Source organism: Rattus norvegicus, chromosome 17 (genome assembly GCF_021556685.1).
Source record: "Rattus norvegicus strain SHRSP/BbbUtx chromosome 17, alternate assembly SHRSP_T2T, whole genome shotgun sequence".
Classification (NCBI taxonomy): Eukaryota; Metazoa; Chordata; class Mammalia; order Rodentia; family Muridae; genus Rattus; species Rattus norvegicus.
In genome coordinates this window covers 12,235,047-12,248,851 of record NC_141550.1, presented here as the reverse complement: position 1 = coordinate 12,248,851, position 13,805 = coordinate 12,235,047, and the positions used below count along the sequence as shown (strand labels likewise).

Genomic DNA, 13,805 nt, shown 5'->3' with positions numbered 1-13,805 from the left:
GCACATAAGGAGAAAGAAAACAGATCTTTAAGATGAAAGCAGCACAACTCGAGTTTTCCTCACTAATTTTCTGTCTACTCGACCTCTCCACTGTGATCTTCTGTTTCACCTTGCCATGTTCCATCAGACCCATACCTCCTACGTGGCTGTGTTCCTTCATACTCATTGATGTTTGCCTTATGTATTTATTTCTCCAAACTGGGTATGCGTGTATTTGTAACTCTCTGGAAGACTTGACTAGTGTATCATTAAATAATGACACTCTGTCTCCTGACAGTTTTCACTTGAAAGTTTTTGGCCTTTTGACCTTTCCTTGTTACCATTTGCACGGGGGTTGGGGGGGGTGGAGGGAGAGGAACCTTTTATCTTTGACACACATGCAAACACACACACATACACACACACACACACACACACACACACACACACACACACACACACTGCCTCAAGGCTTCGTCCTCAAAGCTAATATAAGTTGGGGAGATGGTTCAGTGGCTAATGTGCTTCTTGGGCAGCATGAAGGCCAGACTTTGGATCTCCAGTACGCACATAAAGGCTGGGTGTCCCGCGCGACCTCGCAAGCAAGAATACACGGGGACACACGAATCCTTACTGCAGCTAAAACGTTTATTGAATCTTAAGGAAAGGCCACGCGCGCCGACATGGCGTGGCTTATATACACCCTAGCGCAGCGCATCGACACCTGATTGGTCACTTACCCATGATCTCATTAGGCACGCCCCGGAGTGGGCAAAGACCTGGCATGAAGGCACTCTTGCACTTGCGCACACAGTTAACTTCCTGAAAGGAAGTCGGGCTGGCGCGGCGGAGGCCAGCGCCATCTTGTAATGGCGAAACTATCTCGGCCTTCCACGTGGGGCACAGTGGAAGCCAGAGCCATCTTGTGGTGGCGAATGTTATTGCGGCCCTCTACATCTCCCCCTTATTATTTTATTAATAACAATAAATTATTGTCTAGGCTGGTCTAGGTCCCTGCAGTTACGTCCATCTGCTGTGGCTCCTGTCTTAGGTCGTTCCTCTATGTCACAGCCTTATCCAGCGAAGGGTAACCCTATCGCCACCGGCCATGTGTACTGTGCATGAGGAAAGTTGCCCATCTCTGGATACCGCAGTGCTGTGTGACAGTAACTGTTAAATGACCTAGGGCGAACTCTAAAAAGAGGCCAGCCAGAAAATGAGTTAGTGGGGAAATCATGATCACCCTATTGCGTGCAATGAGGAAACCTCAGTGATGTGGAAGGGCTGATCAAAGAATCATTGAGTCTCTCTCATCCCAGTGCAATGGATCTACAGATCCATGGGGTGCAAGAGCAGACAACTCAGATACCGACTAATTTTTGAAGATAGATAACCAAATTTTAGGGGAGGCCCCTTGTTCAACGGCCACAAGTGCTTGAGTGATAATGGCCTTGTCACGTTTCTGTTGAGATCTGAGTTTGCAAACCAACCATAGCATGAACACTAATCCACAGCATAGGGCTGCACCAAACGGAGCCACTCCCGATAAGTAGTGGGTACCTCATTTGGTTCACCTCAGCTACTACCACCAAGGGCCGTAGTCAAGCTGCTGCTATAATAAAATTTAGAATTCCCGATTGTTAGCAACTACTCCAGAAAGTTCACCCACTGTGTTTGTCTAACAATAGAATGGGGGAGGGTAACTCCAGACACTGTAGACACAGTGGCTATAGCAGTAAATGGCTGCTACAATAGCAGTGAAAGTAACAAGGTCTTTCCCAGGACAGTTCAGGATCAGTCATTCTTCTCTGGAACAACCAGCAGGCAATGGAACCATTTCTGAGATCTGCACAACCAGGACAGAGTTCCCCAGTCCACAGCAGCTTTACGCAGGTGGCATTCCTGTGACGCTTTAGACTGCAAGATGACAACACCAGTTAAGGCAGCAAGAGTCACCAGGGGAATGGGGGGGGGGCAGCAACGGCTGGAGTCCAGTCTTCTCCAGCAAGCAGCAGTGCACAGAGGGTCAGAGAGCAGGCCACAGTGGGATGGGACACACGCAGCGGTAACACTGACTGCAGCAACGCCAAAATCTCTGTGATGACAAAAGATGAGGGGGAATCTTCCATCTTCCTCTCAGGGCAGAGGAATGACTCCAGGGACCCGAACCAGGAGAGCTGAATCTTCATGCAACCATGATCACCAAGTCTCACCAGCCACTCAGGCAGCTGGCACACTCTTGTAGCATCCTGTAGAAAAAACACAAACATTCCCTCTTCCCCATATAAAATATCTGAACAGGATCATGTCAATATGTGGATCTCTCTATTTCACCTAGGCAGAAGTATGCCTAGTTGTAGGATGCCATAAACTTTGGCATCCAGATTTTAAAATTGAAATAAAAGGAGCATTATTTAGCATACAGGGATAACTCCCCCTTTTTATTTATTAAGATATAGTAAAGATATTATTTATTAAGGTAAGTCCTCAAGGATTAAATTGAGGACACTGAGCACTTCTATTTATAAATTGACTTGTATATCAAATTATTGTCTCTAGCATTATTGTTTTGGATATATAAAGAATGAGATTTCTTTGACTAATTGTTCCTATGTAAGGCCTATAATCTGCCTGGTATCATTGTCCTCCCTTGTTAAGGAGTCTAGGCAATCTAGTTTGAGTTCTTAAATGGTCTATTAAGGAACAGTACTTAGTGTTCTTAACCACTAAGCCATCTCTCTAGCTCCTCACAAACTTTATTTACTTAAACATAAGGATTAATTAGAAATGTCAAAACCTGTAAATATTGTCTAGATTTAGTCGTACTAGAAATCCCTGAGCTGGCAGGGTGAGGCTGGGAATTGAAAGTAAGCAAATGGAGTCTTCCTCTTTTCATATTAACTCCATTACCATTTTAAAGTTAGGTATGAGTCTAAGGTTTAATTTTAGTTGTCTGAGCCAGAGCACTGAAAGGACAGTGAGTTGTCAGACATTTACACTGAAATCACTCATTGATTTTATATAGAAAACCTGTCTCTAGTAAAGCATTAAGTAATTGAAATCAATTGTAAACCACAAGCCACACATTGGCTATCAGTATGTGAATTGAAAGCTTGATTTAAAAACAGTGGCTAAACCACGGAATTTAATAATCTGTGTTCAAGCAACAGGAACTCAAGAGAATAAACAAGTGATCCAATCATACATGTAGCCTTTTCATTAGATGAACCACTTATAAATACACTAAGCGCATTTCCTATGGGTTGTATGCACAAATATACAGGAAGTACAAAAGCATGTAAAGAATAAAATTATCAATTTTGCCTGAAAAATTTGTATATGTAATAGGCCAAATATCAGTATTTTGTAATAACCAATTTGATTGCTGTTTGGAATAAGGCATGTTTTACCAGGTTTCTTTTTAAAATACTTCCATGACTCTAGCCTACAATTCTGTATTAACACAACTGAAGCTTTATCTCCAATGTGGATAACAAAGACCTAAGTCCTCTGGCAAGGTGAGGTACTTAGCCAATTAACATATCCTTAGAAGCTTAAAATTAGTTTTAAATATTCTTTTCTGGAGTAGTGTAACAGCTACTCCCCAAATATTAAAGCTCATTTTGAGAGCAGACGTTTGTAGTAAAAATTTCCATATACGCTGAAAGCTTTAAAGTTCTAACTTCTTACATTGAAGAAGCAACAACATTACATAATATAAGGCTGTTAGCCATTCCTAATGATATCACTTTATGGGCTCTCTAAAATTATAAGCAAGCTCACGAAATGAAAACTCAAAATCAATCTTCTAAATCCATCTTGAAATGGCAGTTGGAGTAAACAAACTGGCTGTAATGTTCTCACAAGTTCCAAAACCTCATCAATCTTTCATAAATCTTGTAACAATCTCTACCTGTTTGATTTTTTTTCTTAATTAAAAATAAGTTTGAGTTAGTCAGTGTAACACTGGCAATCCTTAATCACAATCTTTCAGCTCTCCTTGTACCACCAGAGCACAGCCACAATTTTGGAAAGTCACCTGAGTTCTGAGTAGTGACTAGGCAGCTGTTCTTGGGGCAGTGGAATTAGCATCAAAATATAGATAACTTCAGGGCAAACCACAACTTTGGAAAGCAAAACTCAACCTCCAACAAACGATCTAGTCTCCAAAATCCAGTCTCCAGTCTATCCTTCATGCTACAAAGTTTGACTGCCAATTCCTACATATGAACACACGATGGTGTAGTCTCCAATACCTCAACAAGGAGACATTGTCCTAAATTCTTTTAGAAGCCTGGTTTCTAGAATAAGAGTTCCATAAAAATATTATCTCAATTTAGACCTGTTTCCCTGGGTTGGCTCATGCAACAGGTTGTCTAGAATGACTCCATCCAAATTACCAGCTTTATGTCAACTTTCTGTTACCAATATTATACCTTTTTAACCATATCCAATAACTTGAAAGCCAACAATCCATGACCAAGGCAAGTAGAGCATATTTATACATTTAAAACCAACCGGAAACAAAATTGAAGTGGCTACACATATCTTTAATATTTAGACCAAGCACCATTTTTACCTTTTTAGCTAAGATTTTAAGAGAAGCACCTTGTCACCTGTTGAGTCAAATAATAAGTCAGGGATTTTTCTAAGAGAAACAGCTATCAGCTCTTGTACCAGAGAAGCTGAGGAGCTGCTGGCGCCTTTAAGATCAGCTCGTGCAGACGCTTAGCCCCTGGGCAGCTTCTCCAGCTGACCTAGACTCCTGGCTACAGGTACAGGGCTCTAAAGGCCGATTGAAGCTGCTTTTTATTCATTTGTTCCTTTTTGAAACGAGTTAAAACCAAATCAAGATGTGAACAATTGACAGATAAAGTTTTTACCATTTTTTCTTTTGAACATGAAACATAAAACATTTAAGCAACAAGAAACAAAAACCACAGACATAAACTGACATACAGGGACAGCTTGGTGCACCAAGGACAGACAATAGACAAAGAGGGAAAAAACCAGATGGTGTCAGCAGAGAGGTAGGATTTCCCTTTTCCCACCACTTCCACGGTGACTATCCACTCGAGTGGAGTTGATATGGACGATGGATTGTCTCAATTCCTGGACTAGTCCATCAACGTGTTGAAACCAAATTTCTGTAAGATACTGAGATATATTACGGGATATCTGAGCAGCATGACTGACATTCACAAATGGTATGGAAGTGAAACACAGTCCTGAATATTTTTACTCACAACCCAATTACATTAACTCCATCAAGCTGTGCATGGGCGTTGAGATGTCCTTTTGTTTGATTCTCCTGAATAAATTTTCAGGCAGTCTACCTCTATCAAGTCTGATCAGTATGACTCTGTGAAGCTTCCAGAGCCTAATCACACCTTTTACAAGCACAAAGACAAATTTTTTCTCCCAAAATACTGTGTTCCTTTTATCTCCTCCCTTTATCTCTCCCAGGGCGTTTTTTCCCCAATCTTTCGCCTCCGCAGATCTGAAGTCTTTGGAGGGGACTGTCTGCTTATTTTTATCTTTTTTTCCTTGAGCTCTTTAATTTTTTACCCCACCCTGTTTCTGACATGCCATCTTGTACTTCCCCCAGCGCTGTCTGCTTTGCTATTACAGCTGGGCGGCTCCCATGCGACCTCTGACGCTGTCTGGCAGTAGGTAGAAATTCAAAAGCCAATAGAGAAAGCACGAGGGCTGCCAAAACGATAACAAAAACTTCTGCCGCATCTAGCAGGGGAGTGAAGTGGAACAGGTCAAGGCTAAGCATGTCTCTCAGGGCCTTACCCGCGTCCTGCAGCTTTTTGGATTCTCTCCGCGGACGGAGGACCTCTTCTCTCTCGGCGCCTGGTGATGGTGTGGTCCTGGGTTCTCGACACCAAATGTCCTGCGCGACCTTGCCAGCAAGAATACATGGGGACACACGAATTCTTACTGCAGCTAAAACGTTTATTGAATCTTAAGGAGAGGCCACGTGCGCCGGCATGGCACAGCTTATATACACCCTAGCGCGGCGCATCCACACCTGATTGGTTGCTTACCCATGATCTCATTAGGCACGCCCCGGAGTGGGCAAAGACCTGGCACGAAGGCACTCTTGCACATGCGCACACAGTTAACTTCCTGAAAGGAAGTCGGCTGGCGCGGCGGAGGCCAGCGCCATCTTGTAATGGTGAAACTATCTTGGCCTTCCACGTGGGGCACAGTGGAAGCCAGTGCCATCTTGTGGTGGCGAATGTTATTGTGGCCCTCTACAGGTGGGCATGGTAGTCTCTCTGTAATTCCAGTACTTGGAAGAGGAGGGCAAGATTCCTACTAGACTAGCCATATAGTCAAGTTCTGATTTCTAGCAAGAAGCTTTGCCTTAGTGAAAAGTTATGTTCCCAACATCAACCTCTAGCTTCCACGGGTGGATACACACACATGCAAACACATGCACATACACACATACACATGCACATACACCACACACATTAAAAAAAAAACTACTATGGGTTTCTTGTAGGAATCATATTCTTGGATTAAAAACCCATTCTTTAAAAAAGTACTATTCTTACTATTAGTGTGTGTGTGTGTGTGTGTGTGTGTGTGTGTGTGTGTGTGTACATGCTGCAGCTCCCATGTAGAGGTCAAAGGACAACTTGAACAAGCTGGTTCTCTTCTTCCACAGTGAAGGTTCTGCAGATAGAAGTCAGGCCTCAGTCTTGGTGACAGGCACCTTTACCTGTTCTGTCTTTGGACTGGAATGTTTGTTCCATTTGTATTCAAGACTTCATTCTATGTCCTTACTCATCTCCACTTCTTTCCGCCATGCTTAGCATCAGTGTTTCCTTGCTCTGTGCTGCTTGTTCATCTGCCCAGGATCCTTTATGTCATGACTGCCAGTAGGCTTACAGAAAACATCAGATTATCCAATATTTTAAGCTGATAACAGCTTAGCTTCTGATGGGTATAAACGTGCTAGATGTCCAGGACACACTCTGTTTGTGTGTCCCTGTTATGATTTACATTTTTATTTTGTGTGTATCCTCTATGCCTTTAGGTTCAGCTGGACTCTGTTGACTCTTAACATTCACGTTAGAGCAATTGATTCTCCAATTCTGAATGGCAACAGTGAGCCTTATGCTTCCATGTACCTCACAAATTCTCTCCCTCCCCCACCCTTCCCCCTCCCCTCCCCTCCCTCTCCCTCTACCTCTCCCCCTCCCCTCTCCCCCTCCTCCCCTGCCTCTCTCCAGTGCTGGAGATTGGCCCCAGGGCCTTGTTTATATTAGGTAAGCACTCATTCTAAGCCACCTCCCAAACTTCTCTTAAGTCATGATTGATTTTCTTAGCTGCTGGTTATCTGGGAAAGATTTCCTAAAATGTTCATTTCTGAAGGATGCTTTAGCTGGGTATAATACTCACAGGTGAGAAGCTTTGGCTGTTGGAATCCTTTCAGCACTTTATACCATTTCCATTTTTCCTGGCTTACAAAATTTCTGCCTCATGAGGTTACTTTTAGAGGTGGCTTAGTGATCTCTTGTTTTAAATGTCTTTCCTCTTCTCTTTAATTTTTGACATATAACAATATGCCATACAGTGCACCTGTTTAGACTGTATCTGTTTGGAGACCGATATTCTGCTCTTGGTTACTATTACAAAATGCTGAAGTTAAGAAATTCACAATCAGAAGTGAGTCACTTAGCTTATACCCCATAGGTTCAAGGGCACAGGGCTAGCATAGCCTTGGTAAAGGCTCCATGAAGGATGGCATCCCATTACAATGTAAGAGAAAGAGTTTCATTGCAAGATAGAAGTCAGAGAGTGGAGAATGCTTAATCTTGTTCTTTTTACAGCTGTCTCCTAAGAACTAACCTGGTCCCACAACTACCTTAGTCTCTCTTCTAAGGCTGGCATCTCCAGAAGAGATCTCGGTGTATAAACTGACAACATGATCAACTGCTCTGTTATATGGTTAAAGTTTCTACTGTGTGTGTGTGTGTGTGTGTGTGTGTGTGTGTGTGAGAGAGAGAGAGAGAGAGAGAGAGAGAGAGAGAGAGAGAGAGAATATTGTGTAATTATTTTCTTTATACTCCTGCATTTTGTTCTAGAGGCATCTGGAAGAGTCAAGAGCAGAGAGAGAAAGAAGTACATGGAAAGAAAGCAGACTGGACCTGGCCGGGGTTATCTGTGAGAGGGGGAGAACAGCAGGGGAGAGAGAACAGAGAGAGCATACTGGGAGAAACAGAAGAGAGTTGAGAGGCGGGGATGCTCATATGAAGAATATCAGGGTTATGAGGAGAATGGGTAGCTGACGGAGAGAAGCTTGTGAGCTGGGGGAAGTTTAGGGTAGAGGAGAAGGTTAGGAAGGACTAGGGTACTAGCATTGACTTTCAAACAGGTAATTGTCATACTGAGGGAGCTTGGAGGCCATTGGGAGCTTTGATAATACTAATAGGCACCAGATGTGTCCCTTTTGTCAGAGTTAAAGGAAATGACTCCTTTTGGTAGAGGGAAACTGGCTTGCCAAGTTCAGGAAGAGTGTTGGCTTTTATCTAAGTGCCAGAAGTCTTCCTAGAGGCCAGGCTGGGCCCATGTCTGAATGTTTGGACTGCGTCTTGTAGTGTGGGAGATTGAGATTTCCTTTGGTTCTGACATTCAGGAATTTCCATGGTGTCACATCTCCTAAAAGACAGCACTGGGCAGAGTAGTGTGGTCCAGGTGGAGGTGGCTGTAGAAGCATGAGGACCTGAGTTCGGATGCTCAACATTCACATAAGTAGGCCTGGTGCCATGCTCCTGCAGCCACAGCTGAGGGGTAGCGAGTGGACAGAGACAGATCACCTGAATCGGTGAGTTCCAGGTTCAGTGAGAGATCTGTTCTCAGAAGACAAAACAGAGAGCAACTGGGGAAGACACCCAATGATAATGTCTAACACACACACACTGTCTAACACACACACACACACACACACACACACACACACACACACACTAATGAGAATACAATTCTCCTAGACTTAGAAGGGATTTGTGCTCTAATCATTCCCAATGACTCAATGGCAAATTGAAATTGTATAAGCAAATAATGAGTTTGCAGCCATGAATGCTTCACTGCTGACTGCAGATCCAGGACACAGGTGTGCAAAGATGCTCCAGAGCCAGCATTATGCACTCAGGGTCTGGTGAAACACAGGAGAGCCTGGGACCTGGAACACAGTGGTATATTGTTAACCCTCACTGAGCTCCCAGCAGGGGATGGGGCATTGAGTGAGCATCAAGCAAACATCGAGTTTCTCACCACACACCTGAGTGCTCTAGATTCGAGAATGAAAACACACACACAGAGACACACACACCATTATTTTTAATATGCCTTACTAGCTCAATGGCTGGGCCACTCCTGAACCTCCATGTGGCTAACACACTCCCCTCTGATATTCCTGAGTAAATACTGGCTAAGTCTCTGCTACCCCTGACCCAATGGGGGGAGTGGTCCCTGGGGCCACGTTCCCAGATTCTTACAAGTCGGTGGACTCTTAAGTCTGATCTCTCTGCTTCCCCATCATGGTGATTCTGCACTTCCTTTCCTGCATTTCCTCTCAGGAATCCTCAAAGTCCCTCCTCTATCCCCCTGCCCAGTCACTGGCCATTGGCTCTTTGTTGATCAGTCAAACTACCAACTATTGGCAGGGACCTGCAGCAGATGTGTGAATTCCCACATAAGCACAGATCAAATCCCCAACACGGGGACACAAGTGGATGAACCTCTTTGACCACAGCACAGTAGCTGCTCTGAGGTACACCCAGTGGTTGGGCCCAGGGTAGCAGGGTACCATGTTGAGCTAGCTAGTGGGAGAAAGAATTACTCTAGACACTCAAGCCCCAAGAAGCAGGACACAGGGACACTTTAGGTCCCAGAACCAGTAGGGCCTGGAGGCATCAGAGACCCTAGGAGATGAAATACTGCTGTATTGACCATGAACCAGCCTCCACAGCCTCGCATGTTTGAACAGTTGGTCTTCAGAAGCAGGTTGTAGAATCATTAGGAGGTAGAACATGGCTGGAGGAAGTGAATCATTAGGAGTGGGCCTTGAGGTTTAAGCCCCACCCCACTTGCTATCTACTTCCTGTTTCCTGACTACACAGGCTCCTGCTAAAATGGCTTCCCCAGCATGATAGATTCTGGCTGTTCCAGACTGTGAGTCTAAATAAGTACCCCCCCCCCCACAGTCCCCCACTTTAAGTTGCTTCTTCTTGGGTGTTTTGTCAGAGCAATGCAAAAAAGCATCTAACGCAATTACTGGGCAGTGGGGTCTGGACTGTGGAGTGGTGGGGACTGGGAGCAGCCTTGACTGAGGATATATGAAGTAACAGCAATGACCCAAGAAGGCAAGACACAGGCGAGGCTGAGACATCAAGAAAGCAGTCAACGTGCCCCTGGGCTAAGAGGATAAGCTGAACTCCAGGAAGATGGGACTTATGGTTGCCTAGCAACCATAGAGGGTGATGGGACCACTCACATAGGAGATGCTTGGACCTCCATGTTCTCTTCAAACAAACAAACTTGGTTTTCCTAAGTCTTCTCAAACTGTCTTTTTCTTAGCACCTTGCAACCTGGCACTTTCTTCCTGTGGCTGTGCTGGCGAGAGATGTCTTTGATCACTTCAGATTGCCTTTGAAACCAGAGGGACTCATGGGGATCCTACTAAAGCAGTCACCTCTGGCCTGGATTAGTCTAAAATCTTCTCATAAGCATGGGAATATGGAGCTACTGGTCCTGGGAGATATTGCCTGATTAAGAGAATTCGTAATTAAAACATCAAAAAATATCCACCACCTGGGGCTGGGGAGATGGCAGGGTAGGCATAGTGCCTGCCATGCTAGCAGGAGGACCTGGCTTCAGATCTCTAGCACCCGTGTAAAAGCCAGCAGCACACATCTGTAACACTACTCGTGGGAGTGTGGTGAGGGTGGAGACAGGCAGATCCCTGAAGCTCATGGGCCAGCCGGTCCAGGCAAACTGCTGAGCCTAAGTTCAGTGAGACTCTGTCAAAGAATACAATATAGACTCGTTAAGGGAGATCCTTGAAGTTGGTCTGTGAAGTCCACATACATGCGTGTATATGTGCACAGATACCAACATACATGTAACACACACACACAGAGACACACACAGAGAGAGAGAGAGAGAGAGAGAGAGAGAGAGAGAGAGAGAGCGCCACCAAATGAGGTCTGTCTCTACTCAACTTGAGACTTACCGCTTTATAGCATCTCACATCTTCTCTAATGTATCTTATAGAATTAAATGCTTTTGATGCAGAAAAGAGATTTCAGGCCAGTGAGCCTCAAGGAAAACAATGAAAGAATATAACAAAAATATAAAGAATATAAAGAATTAGAGAATAAAGAACATGTAAGTCAACTCTTAATTTTCTCTCAATACAAAGCAAAAATGATTTCTGTACTATAGAAGTCACCTTTAAGAAGATATCATATCTCCACAGTTTTTATTTTTGTGTCTCTGCTTACAAAAAAGGGAAGCTTTTGAATCTGATGGCATCCTTTGGTAGGACCTCGAAATCCATACACTTCCTTGCTGGCCTAAGTTAATTGCAGGAGGAAAGGAGAAAGTCCACCAACTGCAACAGGAAAGAAGGGAAAACTGACGTAGATGATTCTGGAAAGCACTCATTACCTTTCTCAACACTTTGGCAAAACCTGACAGGAAGCAACTGAAGGGGAGAAAGGGCTTATTTGGGCTCACGGTTTGAACAAATCCATTCCATCATGGCGGGAAAGGTGTGGTGGAGGGAGCATGCAATGGTTGGTCACATGGCAGTAGGTCAGTAAAAAGGCTGTGGGGCCGGGTAGAAAGCTTTATTGCTGTGATAAACTTGGAAAGCAAAAGCAACTTGGGGAAGAAAGGGTTTGTCTCATTGTACGTGTCCCAGTCTTAGTCCATCACTGAGGGAAGTCAGGGTGTGAACTCAAGGCAGGAACCTGGAGTCAGGAGCCTGATGCAGAGGCCATGGAGGGGAGCTGCTTACTGGATTGATCCTCGTGGCTTACTCAGCTTGCAGTTTTAGAGCACCCAGGCCCACTTGCCCAGAGTTGGCACTGCCAACAGTAGACGGGGCTTTCCCAAATCAATCACCAATCATCAATCAAGAGTATGCACCATAGATTGCCAGCAGACCAGGTAAGGGAGGCATTTTTCTTTTGGATTTTATTTTTTATTTTTTTGAGACAGAGTTTCTCAGTGTAACAAGCCCTGGCTGTCCTGGACTCGATTTATAGACCAGGCTGGCCTGAAACTGACAAGATTCACCTGTCTCTGCTTCCCAAGTGCTGGGATAAATGATGTTCGCCACCACACCTGGCTTCCTGGGAGGCATTTCCTTAATTAAGATTTCCTCTTACCAGATAGGTGTCTCTCTTGTGTCAAGTTAACATAAAACTATCCAGCACACCCAGTGACCCACTTCTTCCAGTAAGGCTCTATCTTCTAAAGGTTTCTTAATCCTCCCCCAGTAACCCCACAAGCTGAAACCAAGTGTTCAACACAGTAGCCTGTGAGGACACGTCACATTCAAACTACAAAATTGACCTCAGATTTTTTAAAAAAAAATATACATGTACTTTATGGGTATTTTGCCTGAATCTATGCCTGCACCAGAAGAGGATATCAAGTCTCCTGGAATTGGAGTTGGTTTTGAGTCACTGTGAGGGTGCTGGGATCTGCATGGCCTCTTGCAGAGTTGCAAGAGCTCTCTCACTGCTGAGTCATCTTTCCAGCCTTTGACGGAAGATGTTTTATCTTAGGATGTCGTTGTTGTTGTTGTTTGTTTGTTTGTTTGTTTTTTCCAGTTTGTGATGCTTCAGGTCCAGTAGACACTGTACGGCAAATATTTAATTGAGAGGATTTTTCTAGGCTAATAGTGGACAGTGCTGTTCTCCATCAGAGCTGGCTAGCAGCTTCCATTTTGTAATCAGGAGATCTGAGCTGAACTCAGAGGATTCTCCTGCAAGAAGGGGTCTGAGATGGTTGGAATGGGAATGGCCCCCATAGGCTCATGCATTTGAATATTTGGTGTACAGGTGGTAGCGCTATTTGGGAAGGATTAGGAGGTGTGGCCTTGTGACCAGCTCTCCTGAGTTTGGTGGCGGGTGAGGAGCAAGGTCAGCTCAGCAGTGCCTCCAGCAACAATTCAGACCAAGGATATCTGCATGGCCTTTGGTGGTAACATGGGCCTGGGACATCAACACACACTCGATATGATCACCGACCCAGACATGGCCCCCGGCAGCAGCATGGGCCCAGATGTCCCCATGGCCTCAGGTGGCAGCACAGACCACTCAGATGGGCATGTCCCCTTGCAGCTGCACCACCCTCAGATATCTACCTGGTCTCTGATGGCAGTCCAGACCATGGACATTGCATGACCATTGGTGGTTACCCTGGCTACCGACATTGACCCACCTCCCAGCTGCGTCAGGACCACAGATCCAGACATGGCCCTGGAGGCAGCTTGGGCCAAGATCTCATCATGGCCACGGGTGGTTGCACCATAGGCTTCTCTTACCTACCTGTTTCTCACCGCCATCAAGTCTCCATCTTTCTTTACGTGTATGAAGCCTGTGGCTTCCCTTTCTCTTCCATCTCTCCACAGTGTACTCCATCTTCCCACCTCTCCATCATGCTTTTGCCCATCACTGTGCCACTGTGATGCTTAGCCCAGGGAGTGGCACTGTTAGGAGGTGTGGCCTTGTTGGAGTGGGTGTGTCACTGTGGCTGTGGGCTTTAAGACCCTCATCCTAACTGCCTGGAAG

General features: G+C 44.9%; 1 long non-coding RNA gene across 1 annotated transcript; it reads right to left on the bottom strand.

The window, feature by feature from the left end:
• Positions 1-1,766: 1,766 nt before the first annotated feature.
• Positions 1,767-13,684, bottom strand: LOC148000001 (uncharacterized). Its single transcript, XR_015641477.1, has 3 exons — positions 13,563-13,684; positions 5,779-5,887; positions 1,767-2,228 (listed from the first exon to the last, which is right to left on the bottom strand). It is a non-coding gene; the product is annotated as an uncharacterized LOC148000001 (long non-coding RNA).
• Between the last annotated feature and the right edge of the window lie 121 nt (positions 13,685-13,805).